At 49.7% G+C, this 22,954-nt stretch overlaps 1 long non-coding RNA gene across 2 annotated transcripts; it reads left to right on the top strand.

The window, feature by feature from the left end:
• The first annotated feature begins 12,042 nt into the window (after positions 1-12,042).
• Positions 12,043-16,731, top strand: LOC122470131. 2 transcript variants are annotated; one of them, XR_006293842.1, is made up of 3 exons: positions 12,043-12,423; positions 15,477-15,559; positions 16,611-16,731. It is a non-coding gene; the product is annotated as an uncharacterized LOC122470131 (long non-coding RNA). The 2 variants fall into 2 exon arrangements; XR_006293841.1 differs by lacking the exon at positions 12,043-12,423 and adding an exon at positions 14,860-15,067.
• Positions 16,732-22,954: the final 6,223 nt, after the last annotated feature.

Raw genomic sequence — 22,954 nt, forward strand, 5'->3', positions numbered from 1 at the left:
AACTCCACTAGCACCACTGTGGTGTAAATTAGGTGCTCATTCCAAACGTTATAGTATAGGAAAACCCCAAAGCATCTTGAAAATCACCACTCTGCAGGACAGGCAGCACATGGTTTATAAATAACCGTGAGAGTTAATTTTGAAGTAGGCTCTTGGCCTAGTGCAGGGCTTGAACTCAAGACCCTGATAATGAGACCTGAACTGAGATCAAGAGGTGCTTACCCGGCAGCCACTCAAGCACCCCTGATGAGTTTTGTTTTGTTTTGTTTTAATATTTTTGAGAACACACAAATGGTGGGGGGGGGGGGGGAGGGGTAGAGAATGAGAGGGCAGAGGATCTGAAACGGGCCCTGCGCTGACATATAGCCGATGCAGCACTCCACTCACCATGAGATGGGGACCTGAGCTGAACTTGGACGCTTAATGGACTGAGCTGCTTAGGCAACCCATGAGTGGCTTTTAAAAATTTTCCAGGGGCATCTGTATGGCTCATTGGAATGTGCAACTCTTGATCTCAGGGTCGTGAGTTTGAGCTTCCAAATTAAGGTCTTGTAACTAAGAGGTTCAGGGGCTAACAATAGTTCTTGAGAACATGGGGCTGGATCATATTGTTACAGCCCAATGTCCCTTAAGACAGAGACCCTTCGTGCCTTGTGCAGAGCTAGAGGGGTCTTGGCATTGTAGCGTAAGAGCATCAGAGCACCAACCTAATAAAACTAACCCCTGGTGGGGATGCTCAATAATACTTGGTTCCTCGAACTAAAGTGCTGCCTGCCAAGTTTAATGAAAGGAATTGCTAATTAACAAGAGTAAGTACTAGAAAAGTTTTGAAAAACAATTACGAGCACAGGGGTGCCTAGGTGGCTCTTGATTTCCGCTCAGATCATGATCTTATGGTTTGTGGTTTGAGCCCCAGGTCAGGCTCTGCTTGGAATTGTCTCCCTTTTTCTCTGTCCCTCCCCACTCGTGCTCTCTCCCTCTCTCCCAAAATAAACATTAAAAAAAAAATTTAAAAAGTTGAAGCACATTAAAATCGATGTGTAAAGTGAGAGTTCCATATAAGCCTACTCTTAGGAGTTTAGAATAGGTTTGCTGCTTATTTTAGTTACAAGGTATACATACATTGTGTGTATCATAAAGTCCAAGATAGTCCACCTGAGTTCCTGATTATTTCCCGGTGACAGCTACTTCTAAGGTTTGGTCCTTTTTAGGGACGGTAAAATAAATACACCATAGTTACTTATACACATACATATGTATACACATGTGTGTACACATAGAAATAGGACCATTTGCAATGCAGTGTTTCTCAGCTTTTTTTAAAGTTGTGTCGTTATGGACATTTTTTCATGCCACCGTATCTAGACCTGCGTTGTTCTTTTTAACACTCTTGCTATTCCACTTATATGGATGCCCTATAATTTCTTTAACCTTTCGACCAACATTTGTTTCCAGTTTTTGCTGTTACAGTGCTGTAGCAAAGTCATCTTATACACATCTCTCTTTTATACTAATATTTTGAAAGTATAGCATAAATAATGAGATTTCTATGTAATAAGTTTCTCCAGGGTAATTAAAAATTGGCCTTAGAGCTTAATTTTTATAACTATTTGTTTTCCCATGATACTTTTCTATTTTAATTTTTTGAGTAGGTAATACCTTTCATATGTTCCAGAGACATAAAAAGTTTAAAACTGTGTATAACAAGTCTCCACCCAGTTCTCCACCCCCCATCTTCCCCCGCCCCCCACGAACTTTCAGAGTTTCTCTATACACATACAGGCAACCGCTAATTTTTAATATCCCCTGCTACAAAAAGTAGCATACTGGTTTGCAGTCTCCTGCACCTTGCGTTTACACTTTACATCTTTTATAGTTTTGACAGAGTTCTAATATCTTTTCATTTTGTATGAAGGAAAAATGCCTTTTATCTCATTTTCTCAGGAATAAAACCACCTAGCCAGCACAATCCCTAGTGGAACATTTACAGGATCCCCGCCAACAAATCTAGAACTGTAGTGACACAGTGATGAATTAGATGTGTTTCTGCCATTTAGGCGTCCTGAGTCGAGTTAAAGAACAGAGATCATAGACTTGTTCAGTTTCACCGAGTGATGTAATAGGTCAAAGCACCCCGAATTTTGCTTTCACACATGAATTAATGCTATGGAAGGATTCACCTACATAGATACAGTTGCAAGTCTAGAATAAACTAGAAGAAAAGCACATGGATCTCATTTATTATTATTTTTTAATGTTTTGATTTTTGAGACAGAGACAGAGCATGAGCGGGGGACGGGCAGAGAGAGAGGGAGACACGGAATCCGAGGCAGGCCCCAGGCTCCGATCTGTCAGCACAGAGGCGGAGGCGGGGCTCCAACTCAGACTGTGAGATCATGACCTAAGCTGAAGTCGGACGCTTCACCGACTGAGCCACCCGGGCGCCCTGGCTCCCATTTATTTTAAAGTAGTGTTCCTTTTCATGTTTTGTCTGAAAGCACAACAAAATCCTCGCCAAGTTATAAATATGACCCTCGCAGAGGTATGCTGTTTAGAGACTGGCAAGCGCCTTTCAATGATCCCCCATCTCAGTGTGCAGTGCTTATTTCTGCCGGAAGAGGGAACCCTAGGACAGGCTTCGGTTTAGTCGTGAGGCCCGCAGCGCCTCCAAGCGGTTGTGGTTGACCAAGCAATTTATGTTTTTGCCTTTCTCCCTGGTGAGGCTTTTAACTGTCTCACCCTTTCCGTCCTCCCACCCCCTTCACCCACCCACCCCCGCCCCAATGCCTTATACGTTCTCCTTTTTCTTCCAGTCCTACAGCCACTTCCTTTTCCACCCCAGTTGGAATTACTCCGCAACATCTAATGTAGCCATTATTCAATGTAGGCCCTCTATTTCTGACTCTATCTCATCAGATGTAATCCCTCAAAATGCTCTCTTCCCTGCTTCCCTTATCTGCTGGCCACTTTCTTTTCTCCATATGCTTCCTGTCATTTTCCGCCTTTCTCCACTCAAGCTGCTCCTTGTTTCTAAAATACCACCAACCCCGACCTCAACAAATCAAATCGTATCCATCCAGGCCTGCTTCAAAGGTTGGTTGCACAAAGCCTTCCTTGACTGTCCTGACTGGACATCATGTGAAGTCCCTGAAATCTAGCTCTTTCTAGTTTTGTATTGAAGTTCTTTATTCAAACGAGATAAATAAATAAGATAAATTGGGGCGCCTGGGTGGCGCAGTCGGTTAAGCGTCCGACTTCAGCCAGGTCACGATCTCGCGGTCCGTGAGTTCGAGCCCCGCGTCAGGCTCTGGGCTGATGGCTCAGAGCCTGGAGCCTGTTTCCGATTCTGTGTCTCCCTCTCTCTGCCCCTCCCCTGTTCATGCTCTGTCTCTCTCTGTCCCAAAAATAAATAAACGTTGAAAAAAAAAATTAAAAAAAAAAAATAAGATAAATTTAAATTTAAGATAAATTGTTCCTTTATTTGAGAATAAATAATTACACACAGCAGCAGAGATGATCGGATTGAATGGGAGAAGTTTGGGATCCTACTTATGATCTGATGGTTAGGAGAGGCTTTCCGGGAGGAGACTCCTTAAGTGAGACCTGAAAGATGAGTGGAGGCAGCTTTGCAGAAGGTGGGGCAGCACAAGGTAGTTCAGGAGCCCCGGTATTGGCAGGGTTTGGCATATCTGAGGAACAGAGAGACCAGCATGGCTGGAGTGTAATAAGCGAGTGGAGAGATGGGGCCGGAGGGCTTTCAACAGATACACTAAATGCTTGGTCTGGAAGGGGGCCCAGGCATCAGCTTTAAAAAAACAAAAAACAAAACAAAACAAAAAAAACCCTCTCCTAGTGGATCTAAAAGTGAAGCCAGGGTTGGGAACCACTGTTGTAAACTGTTGCTGTCATTTAATCGGTGGAATACCTTTTAATCAAACTGGTACCAAAGAATTGTATTAAGGAAGTTCAAATGTATTTAAAACATTTTTAAAATTATTTTATGAAAAAAATTTTTTTAAGATTTATTTTTGAGAGAGAGACAGAGTGCAAGCGGGAGAGGGGCAGAGAAAGAGAGGGAGACACAGAATCTGAAGCAGGCTGCAGGCTCTGAGCTGTCAGCACAGAGTCCGATGTGGGGCTTGAACCCACGAAATGCGAGATCATGACCTGAGCTGAAGTCTGGTGCTTAACCGACTGAGCCACCCAGGCACCCCTATTATTTTATTTTCTTAACTTTATTTACTTTGAGAGAGAAAGAGTGAGTGGGGGAGGGGCATGGGGGGGGGCGGAGAGAGAAAATACCAAGCAGGTTGTGCACTGTCAGCACAGAGCCTGATGTGGGGCTTGAACCCATGAACCCTGAGATCATGACCTGGTCCAAAACCAAGAGTTGGATGGCTCAACCCACTGAGCCACTCAAGGTTCCCCCTCTACCAGTTACTATTGGGAATCCTATTTTTAGCAACTGTTGGTATCTACTCAATTAAAACTTTATTGAGCCCCTACTGTATCAGAATGTTTCCTATAATAGAAAACTCAACCAGCTGGTCTAAACCTTAGGGAAATACATTTATCTTTATAACAAGACACTCAGAGCCAGGACTCTGGCCTCCTCTGTGTTGCCTTTTTTTTCTCGGGTCGTCAGCAAGATGGCTGAGCGGTTCCGGACATCACATACAGATCAGACAATGTCCACAGGAAGAAAAAGTGACACATCTCGTTCCTGTGACTCTTATTAGAAACAAAACAAAACAAAAAAATCTTTCCTGGATGTCCCCATGGCAGACATGCCTTCACTGCCCAGAATAGGACTATCTGTTCATTCATTTTATTGTTGAAACTGTAGAATCTATTTTTTAAGATTTTTAGTTGTTCTTATTGTGTTTCTTCTTCTTGTGGTTGGAATATAAACAATGATTAGGACACATTTATCTCTCAGAGATGGTTATAGTAAACAGGACATATTGGGGCACCTGGCTGGCTCAGTTGGTGGAGCGTGATACTCTTGATCTCAGGGTTGGAAGTTCAAGCCCCATGTTGGGTGTAGAGATTACTTTAAAAATAAAATCTTGGGGCGCCTGGGTGGCACAGTCGGTTAAGCGTCCGACTTCAGCCAGGTCATGATCTTGCGGCCCGGAAGTTCGAGCCCCGCGTCGGGCTCTGGGCTGATGGCTCAGAGCCTGGAGCCTGTTTCTGATTCTGTGTCTCCCTCTCTCTCTGCCCCTCCCCCGTTCATGCTCTGTCTCTCTCTGTCCCAAAAAAAATAAACGTTGAGAAAAAAAATAATAAAAAATAAATAAATAAATAAATAAAATAAAATCTTGGGGTGCTTGGGTGGCTTAGTTGTTTCAGCGTCTGACTCTTAATTTTGGCTCAGGTGATGATCTCACTATTTGTGAGATCGAGTCCTGTGTGGGACTCCACGCTGACAATGTGAAGCCTGCTTGGGATTCTCTCTCTCCCTCTCTCTCTGCCCCTCTCCTGCGCATTCTCTCCACCCTCCCCCAAATAAATAAACATTAAAAAAATTAAAATCTTTAAAAAAATAAACAGGACATATTTACAAACCATCAAATGAATCTTAAAATGTGTTGAAAACCCGAGCTCGGGGCGCCTGGGTGGCTCGGTCGGTTGAGCGTCCGACTTCAGCTCGGGTCATGATCTCACAGTCTGTGAGTTCGAGCCCCGCGTCGGGCTCTGTGCTGACAGCTCAGAGCCCAGAGCCTGTTTCAGATTCTGTGTCTCCCTCTCTCTCTGCCCCTCCCCCGTTCATGCTCTGTCTCTCTCTGTCTCAAAAATAAATAAACGTTAATAAATAAATAAAAAAAAAAGAAACCCCGAGCTCTATGGAATGAAGAGTGGAACCTATCAAGAGGGACTATGGCAGGGGAGTGGCCAATTCAGATGTAGGCAGGAGGGAGCAGGGAGGTGGACCCCAGAGTCTGGGTGAACCAATGTGGAAGGGTCAGTATTTCCTTTAAGCCCATATGCCAATAGTCTGTGCTGCAATGTGTATGACTGCCTTGAGGAAGACCTTCCTAAGTTGCTTTTTTAAAAAAAGGTTTGTAGGGGCGCCTGGGTGGCGCAGTCGGTTAAGCATCCGACTTCAGCCAGGTCACGATCTCGCGGTCCGTGGGTTCGAGCCCCGCGTCGGGCTCTGGGCTGATGGCTCAGAGCCTGGAGCCTGTTTCCGATTCTGTGTCTCCCTCTCTCTCTGCCCCTCCCCCGTTCATGCTCTGTCTCTCTCTGTCCCAAAAAATAAATAAACGTTGAAAAAAAAATTAAAAAAAATAAAATAAAAAAAGGTTTGTTTAGAGAAAGCCATGAGTGGGGGAGAGGAGAGAGAGAGTGAGAGAGGGAATTCCAAGCAGGCTCTGCACGGCCAGCATGGAACCCGACTCAGGACGTGATCCCGCGAACCATGAGATCATGACCTGAGCCGAATTCGAGTCAGACCAGTGGATCTGGTTTGAGTCTCTGATGATGTTGCAGGTCTTGCATGAAGGCTTGGTAAGCCAACATGGCTGCTGGCCTCCCCCAGAGTGAGTCATTCAAGCAAATAGTGGAGGAGGCGGTGTCTTTTATGATCTAGCCTTGGAAGTCACACACTTACATTTCTACAATATCCTATTGGTTACACAGGTCAGCCCTGCCCACTGTGGAAGGGGACAGCACGGTATAAATGCCAGGAGGTGGGGGCCACTGGAATCATCTTGGAGGTAGACGCCATCCCCGTATTGAGCCCCTGATTGATTATTATCTGGCCTTGTTCAAAATCATTGAAATCAATTTCATATTGCCTTGGTCTTCAGTATTTTCTTTCGAAGAGATGTTACAAATTCCCAACGATCATTGCTTCTGTTTAAAGAAAACCTGGTTTGATACCTAATGATTTTTACGTTATGTATTTCACGTAGGACGTCATCAGAATTCATTTTTCTTTCTTTCCAGGGTCATATGGTCAATGAGATTCGATAGACCCAGTTGCTGGGGTTTTTAAGGCCTGCTACATTGCTTGAGCGTCTAAAAAAGTACACTGTATCCAATATATGAAAACTTGACTTTGAGAATTTTAGGATTGAGGAGGGGGGCCAGGCTGGCTCAGTCAGTGGAATGTGTGCGTGACTCTTGATCTCAGGGTTGTGGGTTCGAACTCCATGTTGGGTGTACAGATTACTTAAAAATAAAATCCTAAAATAAATAAATAAATAAACAAACAAACAAATAACTAAAAATTAAATAAAAACAGTAAAAGTTACCCACATTAGATACAATTCCCTACTTCAGACTTGAGGTGAGCATCACTTTGTGTCACCTTGTGTAGCTACTAAAATGTTTATTTATTTATTTTAAGATTTTATTTTTAAGTAATCTCTATGCCCCACATGGGGCTCAAACTCACAACCCTGAGTTCAAGAACTATATACTCTACACACTAAGCCAGCCCCGCACCCCAAAGGTGGGTACATTTTAATGTAAGATACAATATGGAATATTTAGTATTTGGTTGTGGCATCCGAAGTAAAACCGTCTAGCCCCCCTCCCCGTCTTGTTTTTCTTTCATTAAAAAACAATACTTGACAACAGATTAGACATTTTTGCCCCAAGGATTTCCTGGCCACGAGAGAATCCTGAAAGTTTGGGAATAAATGATTTACGGCACCCCCATGCTGAGTCGAGGCTGAAGGGAAGAAAAGTTCTGGGGAGATCACTTCGCGCGTCTGCCCAGGACGCTGCCGTATTTATTAGGTGCGAGATGCAGTTCTTTCTTTCTTTCTTTCTTTCTTTCTTTCTTTCTTTCTTTCTTTCTTTCTTTCTTTCTGATTTTTTAAAATGTTTATTTATTTATTTTTGAGAGAGAGAGAGCACAAGCAGGGGAGGGGAAGAGAGAGAGGGAGACACAGAATCCGAAGCAGGCTCCAGACCGAGCTGTCAGCACAGAGCCCGATGCAGGGCTCGAACCCACGGGCCACGAGATCATGACCTGAGCCGAAGTCGGACGCTGAACCGACTGAGCCACCCGGGCGCCCCTATTTACCTTTAAATTAGTTAAAATTTAACGAAATGAGTTCCTCAATTGCACCAGCCACATTTCAAGTGTCCAGTAGAAAGGTTGGGTTTGGGCTAATATACTGGACAGCGCAGACAGACGAGTCCATGATCACAGAAGGTTCTGCTGGATGGGTGCCAGTGTAGACGAGCCGTAATTTAGTTAAGCAATCCCCTATTGTTGGACGTTCATGTTGCTTCCGATACTTTGGTTCTATCAACACTGCGACAAAGACTTGTTAGCACAGATCTCTGCCCACCTGTGCATGTATATCTGAAAAACCAACTTCTCAAGGCAACTTGCTGGGTCAAAGGGCATATACGTTTTAAATTTACACAGGCTTTGCCGAATCCCCCTGCAAAGAGGTGACAGAAATGTGCACTCCTGCCACCGATTGCCAAGAGCGCCGGGTTCCCCACATGTGAGCCAGCACGGGGCTTCTCGAACTTTGATCTTGGCTTGGTGAATGATGGGATCTTAGAACAGCTTGAATTCAGACACTATTTTTAAGTTTCCCCCAACGTAAGAAGGACCTCATTCACGATTTCACGCGACAAAATCCACTCTCGAGGCGAAAAACGTTTCTCGAAGCCCTTTGTGGATCAGTTGGGGACTTTGGCCTTCAGGAGGGCGTTGGATGTTTATGTTGATTGCCTCACCTGTCATTAGGTGTTGAACTGTGTGCTAATTATTAGCTACGGTGGATGGAAAAGCAGAGGCAAGATCGGATATGGAGTGCTCGAAGCTATTGACCAACTATAAGGGTACCCGGGTGTCACTTTCAAAGAAAACGTGTGATGTTTCTCAGTGAGACTTAGTTTTCAGGTACAGCGTGTTCATTTGCCTGAAGCAGTAGAGGGCTGTCACCTGGCCCTCATCCGCAGCGACTGCTCGACTGATCTGCTCTGGGGACCCAAGATTTCTGCAGCCATGGCTACGCAGGACCCTTGACTTCAGCTAAACTGTGTAACACTTAAAGATAATTATGGTACGCCCGTGTTTACACCAGCACTGTTCCAGCAGCCAAAAGGTGGCAACAGCCCAGACTTCTATCAAGGGATGAACAGAGCAGCAAAACCTCATCTACCCATGCGACGGAATAGGAAACAGCCACCAAGGGGAAGGGGACTCCGACACCTGCTACAACATGGACGAATCCGGAGGGCATCACGCTAGGTGAAATATGCCAGTGACAAGGGGCAGCTACTGGCTGATTCCACGTACATGAGGTCCCCAGAGGAGTCACATTCACAGGGACAGAAAGCAGGATGGTGGGCACTAGGGGCTGGCGGGGGGCGGGTGGGGAGGACTGGGGAGTCAGTGTTTCATGGGGACAGAGTCTGAGTTCGGGAAGATGAAAGAACTCTGGAGACGCACAGAGGTGACGGCGGCACAACAGCGGGCGTTTCCTTCGTGCCGTGAACCGTACGCTTAAAAATGCTCCAAGTGGGGGAAAAAAAATATATGTGCGGAGGCAAGACGTGGAACAGAGTTTAGGTAATAGGTGGAGAACCTGAGAGTGGTCACAGAGCCTTTCATGTGGGAAGATTTGTATTTGTATTTTTTAAGGCGTTTATTTCTTTTTGAGAGAGAGAGGGAGAGAGCGATCAAACAGGGGAGAGGCAGAGAGAGAGGGGGGACAGAGGAGCCGAAGCGGGCTCCACGCTGACAGCAGGGAGCCCGACCTGTGGCTCAAACTCACCAGCCGGGAGATCGTGACCTGAGCCAAAGTTGGACGCCTAACTCACTGAGCCACCCAGGCGCCCCAGATTTTTATTTATTTATTGTTACTATTATCTTAATGCTTTATTTATGTTTGAAAGGGCGCAAGCTGGGGAGGGGCAGAGAGAGAAGGGGACAGAGGGTCTGAAGCAGGCTGTGCGCTGAGAGCCCTAAGCAGGGCTCGAACTCACCAACCGCGAGATCGCGATCTGAGCCACAAGGGGGCGCAAGGAGGCGGCCGAACACCCCAGAAAGGGGGTGAGCAAGGCCCGTCTCCCTTCCTCCCTTCCTCACTGCATTTCCTCCTGCTTTTTGTTTTCTTTTTGCTTTTGTTTTTTTGTTAATAGCCCTTATTTTTTAGAGCAGTTTCAGGCTCACAGCAAAGTTTGACGGGAGGTACAGGGCGTTTCCATATACGCTGCCCACCCCCTCCCACCCCCCACCCCCCCCCACCCCCCACAGCCTCGCCGTTATTCGCGTCCCCCAGCAGAGTGGTATCCCCCCCCTTCTTAACCTTGGGGTGACATTCACGGGACATACAAAGCGCCGTTTCAACCGCGGTGGAACGCACAACCCAGCGGGGTTTCATCCGTTCACGACATTGTGCAACCATCGCCTCTCTCTGGCTCCGGAACATTTCGTCACTCGGAAAGGAAACTTCGTACCCGCCAAGGGGTCACCTCTGCTGTCTCTCCCCCGGCTCCTGGCAGCACCAGCCTGGGCTTTCTTTTAAAAAAAAAAAACAATTTTTTTTTAATGTTTATTTATTTTTGAGAGAGAGTGTGAGTGGGGTGGGAGCAGAGGGAGAGGGAGACGCAGAATCAGAAGCCGGCTCCAGGCTCTGAGCGGTCAGCGCTGGGCCCGACCCGGGACTCGAACCGCCAGATCGTGAGCTGAGCTGAAGCCGGACGCTTACCGCCAGGGCCACCCGGCCGCCCCGTTGTGCTTTCCGTCTCTGTGGATGAACCTGGTGTGGACGCTTGACGTGCGTGGAGGCAGGGCTGGGTGGCCTGCTGCGTCTGGCTTCTCTCCTCGGGGGTCAGGCCTGCCTGGTGCATCGGAGGCCTGGTGTGACGCCCAGACCCTATTCCCCGCTGTGGACGGCGGCCTTCCTTCTCCATTCGGCTCATGATAGACATTTTGTTTTAAATGTTTATTTATTCTGAGAGGGAGAGCAGAAGCAGGGAAGGGGCAGAGAGAAAGGGAGAGAGAGAGAATCCCGAGCAGGTTCCATGCTGTCAGCGCAGAGCTGGACGTGGGGTTCAGTCTCAGGACCCTGGGATCACGATCTGAGCCGAAGTCAAGAGTCAGACATTTAACCAACAGAGCCACCCAGGTGCCCCTAAGATTTTATTTTTTTAAGTAATTTCTAACATCCAACATGAGGCTTGAACTCCCGACCCTGGGATCAAGAATTGCACGCTCGGGGTGCCTGGGTGGCTGTCTGTTAAGCGTCCGACTTCGGCTCGGGTCATGATCTCACGGTTCGCGGGTTCAAGACCCCCATCGGGCTCTGTGCTGACGGCTCAGAGCCTGGAGCCTGCCTCGGATTCCGTGTCCCCCCCTCTCTCTGCCTCTCTCCCACTCAAGCTCCGTGTCTCTTTCTCTCCCCAAAATAAATAAACATTAAAAAAAAATTTTTTTTTGGTAAGAATTGCACGCTCTACCTACTGAGCCAACCAGGTGCCCCTCCACCGTTCTTTAAAAGCAAGGGCCTCAGGGTGCCTGGGGGGCTCGGTCGCTTAAGTCTCCAACCTTGACTTCCGCTGAGGTCACGATCTCATGGTTTTCGGTTTTGAGCCCTGCACTGGGCCCTGCCCTGAGAGTCCGGAGCCTGCTTGGGATTCTCTTTCTCTCTCTCTCTGCCCCTCCCCTGCCTGTGTGTGCTCTCACTTTCTCAAAATCGGTGAATAAATAAACTTAAAAAATAAAAATAAAAGCAGGAGCCTCACCTGCCTTTTCGTTGCCGTATCTCCGGGGCCACACACAGGGCTTGGCGATAGTAGTTGCTCAATTAAAGTCTGTGAAATAAGACCAAGTGGATAACAATAATTGGTTCCAACTTGGGGAGACATTCTTACTACAACTTCAAACCTTTTTTTTTTAAAGTTTTTATTTATTTAATGAGAGAGAGAGAGAGAGAGAGAGAGAGCATATGAGCAGGAGAGGGGCAGAGAGAGGGGGAGAGAGAATCCCAAGCAGGCTCCGCACCGTCAGCGCCTGACGTGGGGCTCGAACTCCCCAACCGCGAGATCAGGACCTGAGCCCAAATCAAGAGCTGGATACTTAACCGACCGAGCCACCCAGGCGTCCCTACAAGTTTGAGTCTTGTTATCATCCTGAAATACAGTTCTTCATTTCAAAAAATTCTTTATTAGTTATTAGAATAACGGGCATGGTACTGGACAGAGGCGTCGGTCAGTAATAATGTATTTTTTTTAAGGTCTTATTTTTAAATAATCTCCATACCCGATGGGGAGCTCGCACTCAGGACCCCCAGATCAGGAGTCACCTGCTCTACCGCGCAGCCAGCCGGGCGCCCCGATATTGCATTTCCCAAACAAGCAGAGACAGTGCGGCCACATGATGCCTGATCTGATTTATATGAAATGTCCAGAATCGGCAAATCCATCGGGACAGGAAGTAGCCTGGTGGGTGCCAGGGTCTGGGGTGGGGTGGGGTGGGGGTGGGGGTGGAGCAGGCAGTAACGTTAATGGGGGCGGGGTTTGATCTGGGGTGATGAAAAGTCTCGGAAATAGACAGAAATGGGGTGGCACAGCGTCGTGGAAGGACTGGATGCCCCCGAACTGTTCGTAGGAAAATGTTACTTTTCTGTCGTTTCACCTCAATTGAAAGAAAGAAAGAAGCCAATCACCAAAGGCAACCACCGCCTGATTCCACTTATATGAAGTGTCTAAAGGAGCCGAACTCATTGAAACAGAAAGCAGGCTGGCCGTTGCCAGGGGCTGGGGAAGGGAGGAAGCGGGGGATGTTGTTTATGGGGACAGAGCTTTACTTTTGTGAGATGCAGAAGTTCTGGACCTCCTGTCTAGCCACGTGAATGTACTTAACACCAGTGAACTGCGCGTTTAAAAAGAGTTAAGATGGTAAATTTATGTCTTTTTTTTTGGTACCATTTTCAAAAAAAAAACAAGCAGAAAGAAATACGTCACAATAGGAAGACTTATTAGGTCTGGGTGCTAGGTACCCGGTGTGCATGATGCTATACTATATAGTATACTTTTAAGGTATTTCACAATCAGGAAAAAAAAAATCTGAAAGTATTTCCTTGAGATACAGGGGCAAAAACTGATCTGGAATTTTTTTTTGAGCTTTTGTGCCAATTTTTAGACTTGAACAGCAGCCGTAGGGCTTTACTTATCCTCTAAATTATATTTTTAAACGCTGATCTTTTTTTAAGTTTACTTATTTCATTTTGGAAGAGAGAGAAAGAGAGAGCATGCGTGGGAGAGGGGCAGAGAGGGAGGGAGAGAGTCCCAACAGGCTCAGCGCTGAGCTGTCAGGTCTGGAGCCCAACGCGGGGCTCGAACTCACAAACACTGAGATCGTGACCTGAGCCAAAATCAAGAGTCGGATGCTTGACCGACGGAACCAACCAGGCGCCCCCGTAAAAGATGGCCCTTTAATTCTGTTTGTGAGGTATTAAAAGCATACCTAATATACAGACATAATGAAAATGATTCCGCAGGATTGCTTAGTTATCTGTCGCTGCTTAATAAACCGTTCCGGACTTAGGGGCAGGAAATCACGCCGTCCGACGATTGTGTGGCTCGGCTCTGGGGGTGACCGGGCTCAGCAGGGCGGTCCCTGAGCAGTTTTGTCAGGTGCTTGGGTCAGAAGTGGCTGCGGAAATCAAGAAGCTCCCTCCCTCGCACGGCTGGCAGTTGGTGCTGGTTTGGGCTGGGTCCTCGCTGGCGGTTGTTGCTGGAACACAGCACAGAGCATCGGCACTTGGTCTGGGGTCCGAGAGCGAGCAGCCCCTGAGAGCCAGGCGGACCTCATCGCCTCTGCCACATCCTGTTCATTAGAAGCGAGCACAGCTAGAAGACGCAAGGTTAAGGCTATCTAGAACTTTTTCATCTGGGAAAACAGAAGCTCATTAAACATGAACTTCTCGCTCCCGCTCCCCCAGACCCTGGCGCCCCCCCCCCGCCCCCCAGACTGTAAATCTGACTGCTCACGTAACGGGAATCCATATTTGACTTTTGTGACTGCCCTATTTCACTTAGCATAATGTTCTCGAGGTTCGTTCCTGTTGTAGGAGGTGACAGAATTTTATTCCCAACTTTTGAAAAATGTTTTATTTATTTCGGAGAGAGAGAGAGAGAGACAGAGCGCTAGCGGGGCTCGAACCCATGAACCGCGAGATCGTGACCTGGGCCGAAGTCGGACGCTTAACCGACTGAGCCCACCCCCCCCCCCCCGGGCGCCCCATTCCAAATTTCTAAGGCTGGATGATGTTCCACCGTATGGCTGGAACACGTCGTGTTGAGCCATTCGTCCGTCAGCGGGCGCTGGCGTTGCTCCCACCTCTCAGCTATTGTGAATAACGCTGCTGTGAACACGCGTGTGTGACTATTTCTTTGAGATCCTGCTTTGAGTTCTTCGGGGTGTATACCTAGAAGTGGGATTGCTGGAGTCCCGATTTTTCCACGCCCTTGCCCGTGCCGGTTGTTTTCTGTCTTTTGGGTGGTACCATCCTGATGGGTGTGAGGTCAGATCTCACCGATTGGCATTTCGCCGATAACTAGCGATACGGAGAATCCTTCTATGTGCTTGTCGACCCGCTCGTACATCATTTTTGGAGAAATGCCTACTCAAGTCCTTGGTTCATTTTTTGACCGGGTTCTTTGATTTGTTGTTGTTGAGTTGCAGGAGCTTTGTATATGTTCTAGATATTAACCCCTTATCTGACACACGACTTGCAAACACCTTCTTCCATTCTGTGAGGTTGCCTTTTCACCCTGTTGACTATGTCCTTTCATACAAAACAGGCTTCGCTTTTTCTGGAGAACTGCCACAGGCTCCAGAGATATGTGTTAAAGCCACACAAGTATAAACAGGTTGGGGCAGAAAATAAGTCTTGCTCTGCCCTGGCTGCCCCCCTCGAAGGCAACGTCTAGTACCAGGTTCTTCTGTGGCTTTCCAGAAGCTTTCCTTGAGGCTTTGAGATGTAACATTACCATAGGGATTGTACAGGGCTCATATTCAGACGAACTGCAAAGTTGACCTTTCCTCACAGGGTTTGGAGAGCTTGCGTGCTTGGCTTGAAAGGTGCTTGCTTTCTTTTTTTCTTTTTTCTTTTGTTTGTTTTTAATGTTTATTTATTTTTGAGAGACAGAGAGACAGAGCATGAGTGGGGGAGGGGCAGAGAGAGACCAACAGACAGACACAGAACCCCAAGCAGGCTCCAGGCTCCCAGCTGTCCGCACAGAGCCCGACGCGGGGCTCGAACCCACGAACTGTGACATCGTGACCTGAGCCAAAGTGGGATGCTTCGCTGACCGAGCCCCCCGGGCGTCCCAAAAGGTGCTTTCTTAAAGGAGAGAGTGTTTGCTCGGAAGAGCGTCTGAGTTACTGTTCTGCAGGAAGATAAGGGTTTGTGTTTTGTTTTACTCGAACTCAGTTCCTCTTGTCAGTCCTGTGCTGGGGAAAACTCTCACTTCAGTTCTTTGTTTTTCAGAAATTCCAAGGAACATGAAACGTGCCAACAGAAGACAGCAAAAGTGCTGACCTTCCCCCAGATTCTTCTTCAATCAGAAACCGGTAGGATATCAGCCATTGGGGCAGGTGGGCGGAAGGGAATATAGCGCGGGGAGATTAAGAATTAGCCTCCGGTTACCGTTTGCCGCTGTCCCTTTGAGCTCTGGAGGCACCTGAGTTTCAGGGGGCATCTGGCTGTCCAGCTAGAGCTGATGTGTCACAACAGAAGTTATTCCGTGTCTCTGGGGGCCAGAAGTGGGTAATCAAGGTGAGGGCAGGGCGGGTGCTGCTGGGGGCGGGGGGTGGGGGAGGGAAGACCCAATTCTGAAACCAGCGCAGACGGAGAGAAATCAAAGAATTCAAGACCTATCCGTGCAGGAGAAATCTTAGATTCGATGGGGAGGGGCCGTGGAAGGGGAAGGAGGAGAAAAAGAGCTCGACTCCCTGCTGTCACCCGCGCAGCAAAGCTCAGAGGGTGCGGGTGTCTTGTTTCTTTCCGTGGAGGCTCCTGAGGATTGAGTTTCAGGAGCTGGATTCCCATATGGTGGTAAACACGTTGCCGAAATGAACACCTTCCTACCTGACAACTTTCTTTCTCCCTTTCCGGTGCGGGGGCAGGGCCGGGACAGGGGGGCTGGAAGCAACATGCACTTTTCCCACGGAGCCAGATTGCACTAACCGCGGCTCGGGGCGGAGGCACTTGGGAGCCAACACCAAGTGCAAAATCAGGTGCCCGGCCGCCTTAGATCTCAGCCTCCTCAAGGGGAGGGTGGAAAGGGAGACAGCCTTGGGCTCGTCTCAGTGAGAAGGAGCTGGAGAATAGGTCAGCGTGGGAGTCCCTCCTGACATTTGGGCTTCTGGAAGATCCTTCTCCCCCCTCCCATGGCCTATCTGGAGTGTTCATCAGAAGCCTCTGGAAGGCGTGTGAAAACACAGATCCCTGGACCTTGCTCGGCATGCCTGAGAGCCCCCGGGATTCTGGTGTTCAGCCAGATTTAACAGCCCGGTTCCTCCTTGTCTATCAGAGGGCGACCCAGAACGCCTTCCCTGACCTCTCCCGCCGGGGTCAGGTCCCCTATTCACTCACTCACTCACTCATCCATTCATTCCACAGACCATCACACCCCTCGCATGCTGTGGGCCCTGGTGTGAGGACAGGCATACTGGTGAAGGAGACAGACAGAATCAGGCCGGACAATATCCGGGTGTCGTGGAAATAAAACAGGACGACGTGATAAGGAGTGTTTCTTTAGATGCGCCGGCCAGGGGAAGCCTCTCTGAGGAGGTGACATTGGAGCTGGACCTCGAAGGAGCTGCTGTGGAGACCAGTGATGAGTGTTTAAAGCGGTGAGCCCAGCACGTGCCAAGGTCCTGTGGTGGGTGCAAGCCGGACACATCAGAAGATCCACAAGAGGCTTAGGGTGGCTGCAGCTCAGGGGGTGAGGGGCGGCGACAGGTGGAGGAGGGAGGTGGCCCAGGCCCAGGGCCTTGTGGGCCCCAGGGAGGGCTGGAGGCTTTATGCCCGGGCAATGGGCACCGACGGGAAGCCAGGACGGGGTTCAGGCAGGAAGTAATTCGATCCTGCTTGCTTTGACAAAGGGCCACTCTGTCACCTCTGTAATACACCCTCACTGAAGCGGACTCCTTTCCCTGAGAGCGTTTTTCTTAGGTGCCAGTATAGACTCACCGGTGTGAGAGTAATATCTTTGCCCCTACGGGTCTGGAACCTGTACGAGGCCGCGGCTCATGGGCCCCGCGTCCCCCTTGCCCGTAAGAAATGCTCAGTAGACACAGTTAAACCGACGGCCCTGTGAGTGTCCAGCGGTCCCCCCCGCCCCCGCTGCCCCGGGCCCTCTCCCCTCCCCCCCTCCCCTCCCTCCCCTGCCCGGGCCTCTCTCTCCTCCCCCCGCTCCCCCCGCGGCCACCACCCTGTCCCTGGCAAAAAGCAGTTTCGGCTGCTGGCAGTTGTGTCCGGAATGGTGTTGCCATCCCTCGCTTGCTAGGTCATATTTTTGGAAGCTGCTTCTACCTAGGTTCCAGCCGCCTCCGACATACGGTCTGGTGGCCAAGGACAGTCTCCCCCTCGGGGAAGAAACAGGCAACTTTGCTGTTCTACGGTTGAGCGAATTTTTAAAGCAGGCGGTGCGCTTTTCCTGTCCCAAAGGATTCTCTGTCCCGACACTGGCCTGGCTGTGCCTGGCTGCCCAGTGACTGTCGTCTTGCCCTGATGCCTCAGCGGGCCCCGGGCAGAGGAGGGCAGGCTGCTGCCCTTTTCTGGGCGGGGCAGAAAATGTTGCTCCGGCAGGACAGACAGCGAGACAGACAAACAGACGGGGGCTGGGTGCAAATGAGCTGTTCAGTCAGGCCGAAGCACGAAAACTTGGCGATCGTTTAACAAGCCGGTGTGGGGTCAGGTCCCCCCCGACGGTGAGAGGTTAAGTGGTTCTCTTGAGTTAAAAAGAGAAGCCTGAAAACTCAGCCCAGAGTGTAACAAACCGGAGCTCATACGCTTTGGACCTGGGAACACAAGCCCTAAGAAAGAGGGACAGGGAGAGAGAGAGGGAGAGGGAGAGAAGGAGGGGGCAGAGGGAGACTTGGACTGCGGGCCTTTTGTGCACTTCCAGATACTTCCCCGAAAGCCGCTACCACAACCACGCCACCCTCACGTTGCGCATTTCAGGTCCTTGGACACACGAAGTTCACTCTCACCTCAGGGCCTTTGCACCTGCTGTGCTCGCTTGCCTGGAACCCTGTCCCTGGGTCTTCACGCGGTCGGCTCTTCTTTATGCCGTTCTTTCCTCCTGTCTTACCTTCTCGGAGAAGCCCCACGCTCACTCTCTCTATCAAACTGCTCGATGCTGTCTCTTTCTCAGCCTTTAGCGTTGTCCGAAATGATGCTGTTTGCTCATTCGTGGGCTTGCTTTTGTGTCTGCCCCCACCCGCTGGAATGCACCTCGAGGAGAGGAAGGACCTCTCCCATGAGCTCTCCGGTGCCCGGGACTGTTCTGCCACATAGAAGGCACTCAGTAAACATTCCCCGAACGAATCAATCAAGAACGCTGTTGATTGTGGCTGCTGGCTGCTTGCCAGAGAGTTTCGTATCTGTATCCATTGAGATGCTTTTGGCTTTTTGCTACTAGAAAGCACCAACCCAAACAGTCGGACAATCGAGGCATTTATTATTTCCAGAGGGGGAGAGTCCTGTGACGGGGCCGCTTTGGGGTTCTCAGTCTCAGTGGCCGAGGACGGGTATCGCTGAGGACCCAGGCTCTTGCCATCTCCCTGCTCCGGCATTTGCTACACGGCAAGATGACAGTCACCCACCCAGACGTCTGTCCCACCCAGACGGGATAACACCCGCCACCCTCTTGTCTCATTGGCCAGAATTTGGTCATGTGTCCGTCTCTAAGCCAGTCATAGCGAGGCGAATAGTATTCTCCAGACTGGCTCGGCACAATCGGGATCCCCTCCTAGGGGGGCGTGGGGTCCCCCTTGTTGGGCCTCGCGGCCACCCGGAAGAAGGTGGGCACTCTGCATTCAGCAGAGAGGGGGGTGGAGAGGAGTTTGGGGAAGGCGGCCAATGGTGCCTGTCACACGCAAGTTTAATGTTCCATTTCATTGTCACAAAGATCGTGTCAGCAATTGCCCCCTGAGTGTACCATTTTTTAGCACCCCACCCTTTAAGCGACAATTATTTTCAGTAAGAATAATTATTTTCCCGATTCCTTCTTTAGTTTCTTTCTTTTTTTAAAGATTTAATTGAAAAAAATTTTAATGTTTATTTTAGAGAGAGAGAGAGAGAGAGAGAGAGAACGCAAGCAGGGGAGGGGCAGAGAGAGAAGGAGACACAGAATCCGAAACAGGCTCCAGGCTCTGAGCGGTCGGCACAGAGCCCAATGAGGGGATTAAACTCACGAACCATGAGATCATGGCCTGAGCCAAAACCTAGGTGCCCCAACTAACCAGAACTTAAAGAAAAATTTGGAAAAGAAAAAAAGAGTTGCATGCTCCACAGACTGAGCCAGCCAGGTACCTTCCTTTTTCAGTTTTAGACAAACAGAAAGAAGAGTACATTTCTATTTTAAAGACGTTTATTAAAATATTGTGTGTGTGTGTGTGTGTGTGTGTGTGTGTGTGTGTGGCATCTGAAGTTCTCTGGACTAAATTCTGTATAGAATACCGTACTTATTAAAGGGCAAATTGGGGCTCCTGGGTGGCTCAGTCAGTTAAGTGTCCGACTTTGGCTCTGGTCATGATCGCACGGTTCACGAGTTCGAGCCCCACGTCGGGCTCTGTGCGGACAGCTCGGAGCCTGGAGCCTGCTGCGGATTCTGGGTCTCCCTCTCTCTCTCTGCATGTGCTCTGTCTCTCTCTCTCTCCCCCCAAAATAAATTTAAACAAAGAAGTAAAGGGCAAGTAACACAAGGATGCTAATTTGAAGCTTCCGCAGATATTACTAAAACTCAGCGGTAAGGTAGCAATTGTTCAGCATGGGAATTGGTAAGCTTTTTCTGCAAAGGGCCAGAAGGTAAATATTGCAGGCTTTTTGGGCCATAGGGTTTCTGTCACAACTCCACTCTGCCACTGAGGCAAGACAGCAGCGGTCAATGACATGTAGTGAATGGGCTTGGCTGTGTTCCAATACAACTTCATTTACAAAAACAGGCTGGGGGTCAGATTTGGCTTATCGTTTGACAATTCCTGGTTTAGAAAACTTAAAGGTTTGTTTTTTTTTTTCAGGGGCAATATTTTATCACTGACTTTCTTAGAGTTACTGTTGCGCCGTGATAATAAGCAGACTGAAGGGACGCCTGGGCGGCTCAGTTGGTTGAGCGTCCGACTCTTGAGTTCAGCTCAGGTCATGATCCCGGGGTCGTGGGATCGAGCCCTGTGTTGGGTTTGTGCTGAGCATGGAACCTACTTAAGATTCTCTCTCTCTCTCTCTCTCTCTCTCTCTCTCTCTCTCTCTCTCTCTTCCTGCTCCTCCCCTGCTCGCACATGCTCTCTGTCTCTCTAAAAAAAAGAAAAGAAAAGAAAAAGCTTGGGGCTCCTGGGTGGCTCAGTTGGTTAAGCATCCAACTCTTGATTTGGGCTCAGCTCAGGATCTCAGGGGTCGAGCCCCGCATCAGGCTCTGCGTTGACAGGGCAGAGCTTACTTGGGATCCTCTCTCTCTCAAATTAATAAATAAACTTAAAAAAAGAAAAGAAGCAGACGGAGCGGGTTTTATTATTGTTTTTAAATTATCTAGAAGCAATGCATTGTGGGGGACTGCATCCAAGGTCTCAGCCTCGTCTTACAGAGGGGGCACTCGGGTCTTAGACGGGCGTCCCGGGCTTGGGGGGGGGGGGATGCCTGGAAAGCAGCAAGCCCCCATCGCTGACTCGGGTCCCCTTCCTGCCCCCCTGCGTGGCGGGGTCCTCTTTCTGGGACGGTCGCTCAGGGGAGCTAGCAGGCTGCCCCCTCACACTTTGCAGGACTTCCCTCTCTGGCCCAGGAGGGGCCCGGGAGGGAGGCGGTCCCTCCAGGGTGGGCTTGGTGACAGTTGGGAGGCCCACGGCCCCTCACTCCCCTCGTCTGGAGGCTGCGGAGAACCCTCCCCCCCTCCCCGCCTCCCCCCCGCTCCAAGCCCTTCCCACCATATCTTATCTGCGCCTCCCTCCCCAGTTCTTGATCAAAGATCGACTCTCGGGTCCCTCTTTACAGCTCAGTTTCCTGCCGGCCTCCTAGGACGCTCGGCAAAGCTCTAGGCCACCAGCCCTGCGCGTCGCGGGGCTCCTTTTCCATCCCTGTGCGGCTCAGACGTTTACCATCGTGTAGATGTGTAGATATCACCGTGTCGCTATGAAGCGGGGTCCTCGGCGGTGAGCGGTGAGCTCACGTGTCTGTGCAGCGCCACCTCCGTCGACCTCCAGGGCTTTCTCACCCTCCTGATCGGAGACTCCGTGCCCCTGAAGCACTGACCCCCCCGGTCCCCTCCCCCAGCCCCCGGGGCCCACCCCCCCCCTTGCCGTCTCTGTGGACGCGACTCACACACGTGGGATCATCCCGTATCCGTCCCTGGGCGGCCGGCGCCTTTCATCACGCAGCGCAAATGTCCTCAAGTTGCGTCCCGGGCGTAGCGGGGGTCAGCGCTGCCCTTGTTCTGAAGGCCGAATCATCTTCCGCTGCACGTTTGTCCTTCCTCTGTCGATGGACGCTCGGAGCGCTCCCGCCCCTTGGCTCTCGATGCCCTGGATGCCCTGTAGCGGGTGGGCCAGTGTCTCTTCTCTCCAAGCCCCGGCTCTCAGCTCCTCGGGGGATAGGCTGGGAAGGGGAGTTGCTGGGTCAGGTTTCATTTTCTGGAGGAGCCACTACGTTGTTCCCCCCACAGCGGCTGCAGCGTGCACAGTGGTCCCATTTTCTCTGTATCTTCTTTAATACTTGTTATTTCCTGTTTTGCCTTATTTGTTTGTTTGTTTGTTTACTTACATTTTCCACGTAGGCTCCACGCCCGATGTGGGGCTTGAACCCACACCCCCGAGATCGAGACTCCAATGCTCTACGGACTGAGCCAGGCAGGCGCCCCCCGTGCCTCACCCTTTTAGAGCCTGGTCCTGGTCAGGAGCCATCCTCTTGTCTGTAGCAGGCAGCAAACTACGGGCGGCTTCTGTCCCCTTGTGCGGTGGCAGAAATGGAGCAGAGTTCTTAGCTCACGGCTGCTGGCCCGGCTCTCCCCACGCGCTTCCTTCCACCTTTGTCCTGGAAAGTGGTTTTGTGTTGGAGAATTAGCCCCTGTCAGAGAGGCACTAGCTCAAGTCCTGAGAACCAGGGGCAAAGGTACTTTTCAGCTGCCAGCTTTTAGAGAAGGAAGGTGGCTGGAGACTGGCAAAGTGTTGAGTGATTCTGCAGGAAGCTGGGATTGCTTGGGGCTGGGCTAAGTCTCCAAGGGGAGGACTGGGCGTTCTGGGGACCTCCACGAATACTGACAAGATTGTAGGGGCATTTTTGCCCATTGACGAGAAACAGCTCTTCAGAAGTCATTTGTATCAGTATGAGAAATTGGCATTTTCATGAAAATCTATCCAGGAACCCTTCTGCCTCAGGGCCTTTGCACTGGCTCTTCCCTCTGGGAAGCCCTTCCTTAGAAATCCGCATGGCTCCTTCCTGTACCTCCTTTAAGTCTTTGCTCAAATGCCACCTTCTCACAGAGGCCCTCCCAACCACCCCATTTAAATGCATTGCCCCCTCCTTACTGGGGGCACTTATGCTGCTCTCTTACCCCCCCCCACCCCCAAGCACAGATCGTTCTTTAACACCGTGCTGTTCAACAGAAATGCAACGGGAGACAAATCTGCAATTTCAAAGTTTTTAGTAGCTGCTTTTGTTTTTTTTAAAGATTTTATTTAAAAAAAAATTTTTTTTTAACGTTTATTTATTTTTGGGACAGAGAGAGACAGAGCACGAACGGGGGAGGGGCA

This window comes from Prionailurus bengalensis, chromosome D3 (assembly GCF_016509475.1).
Source record: "Prionailurus bengalensis isolate Pbe53 chromosome D3, Fcat_Pben_1.1_paternal_pri, whole genome shotgun sequence".
Classification (NCBI taxonomy): Eukaryota; Metazoa; Chordata; class Mammalia; order Carnivora; family Felidae; genus Prionailurus; species Prionailurus bengalensis.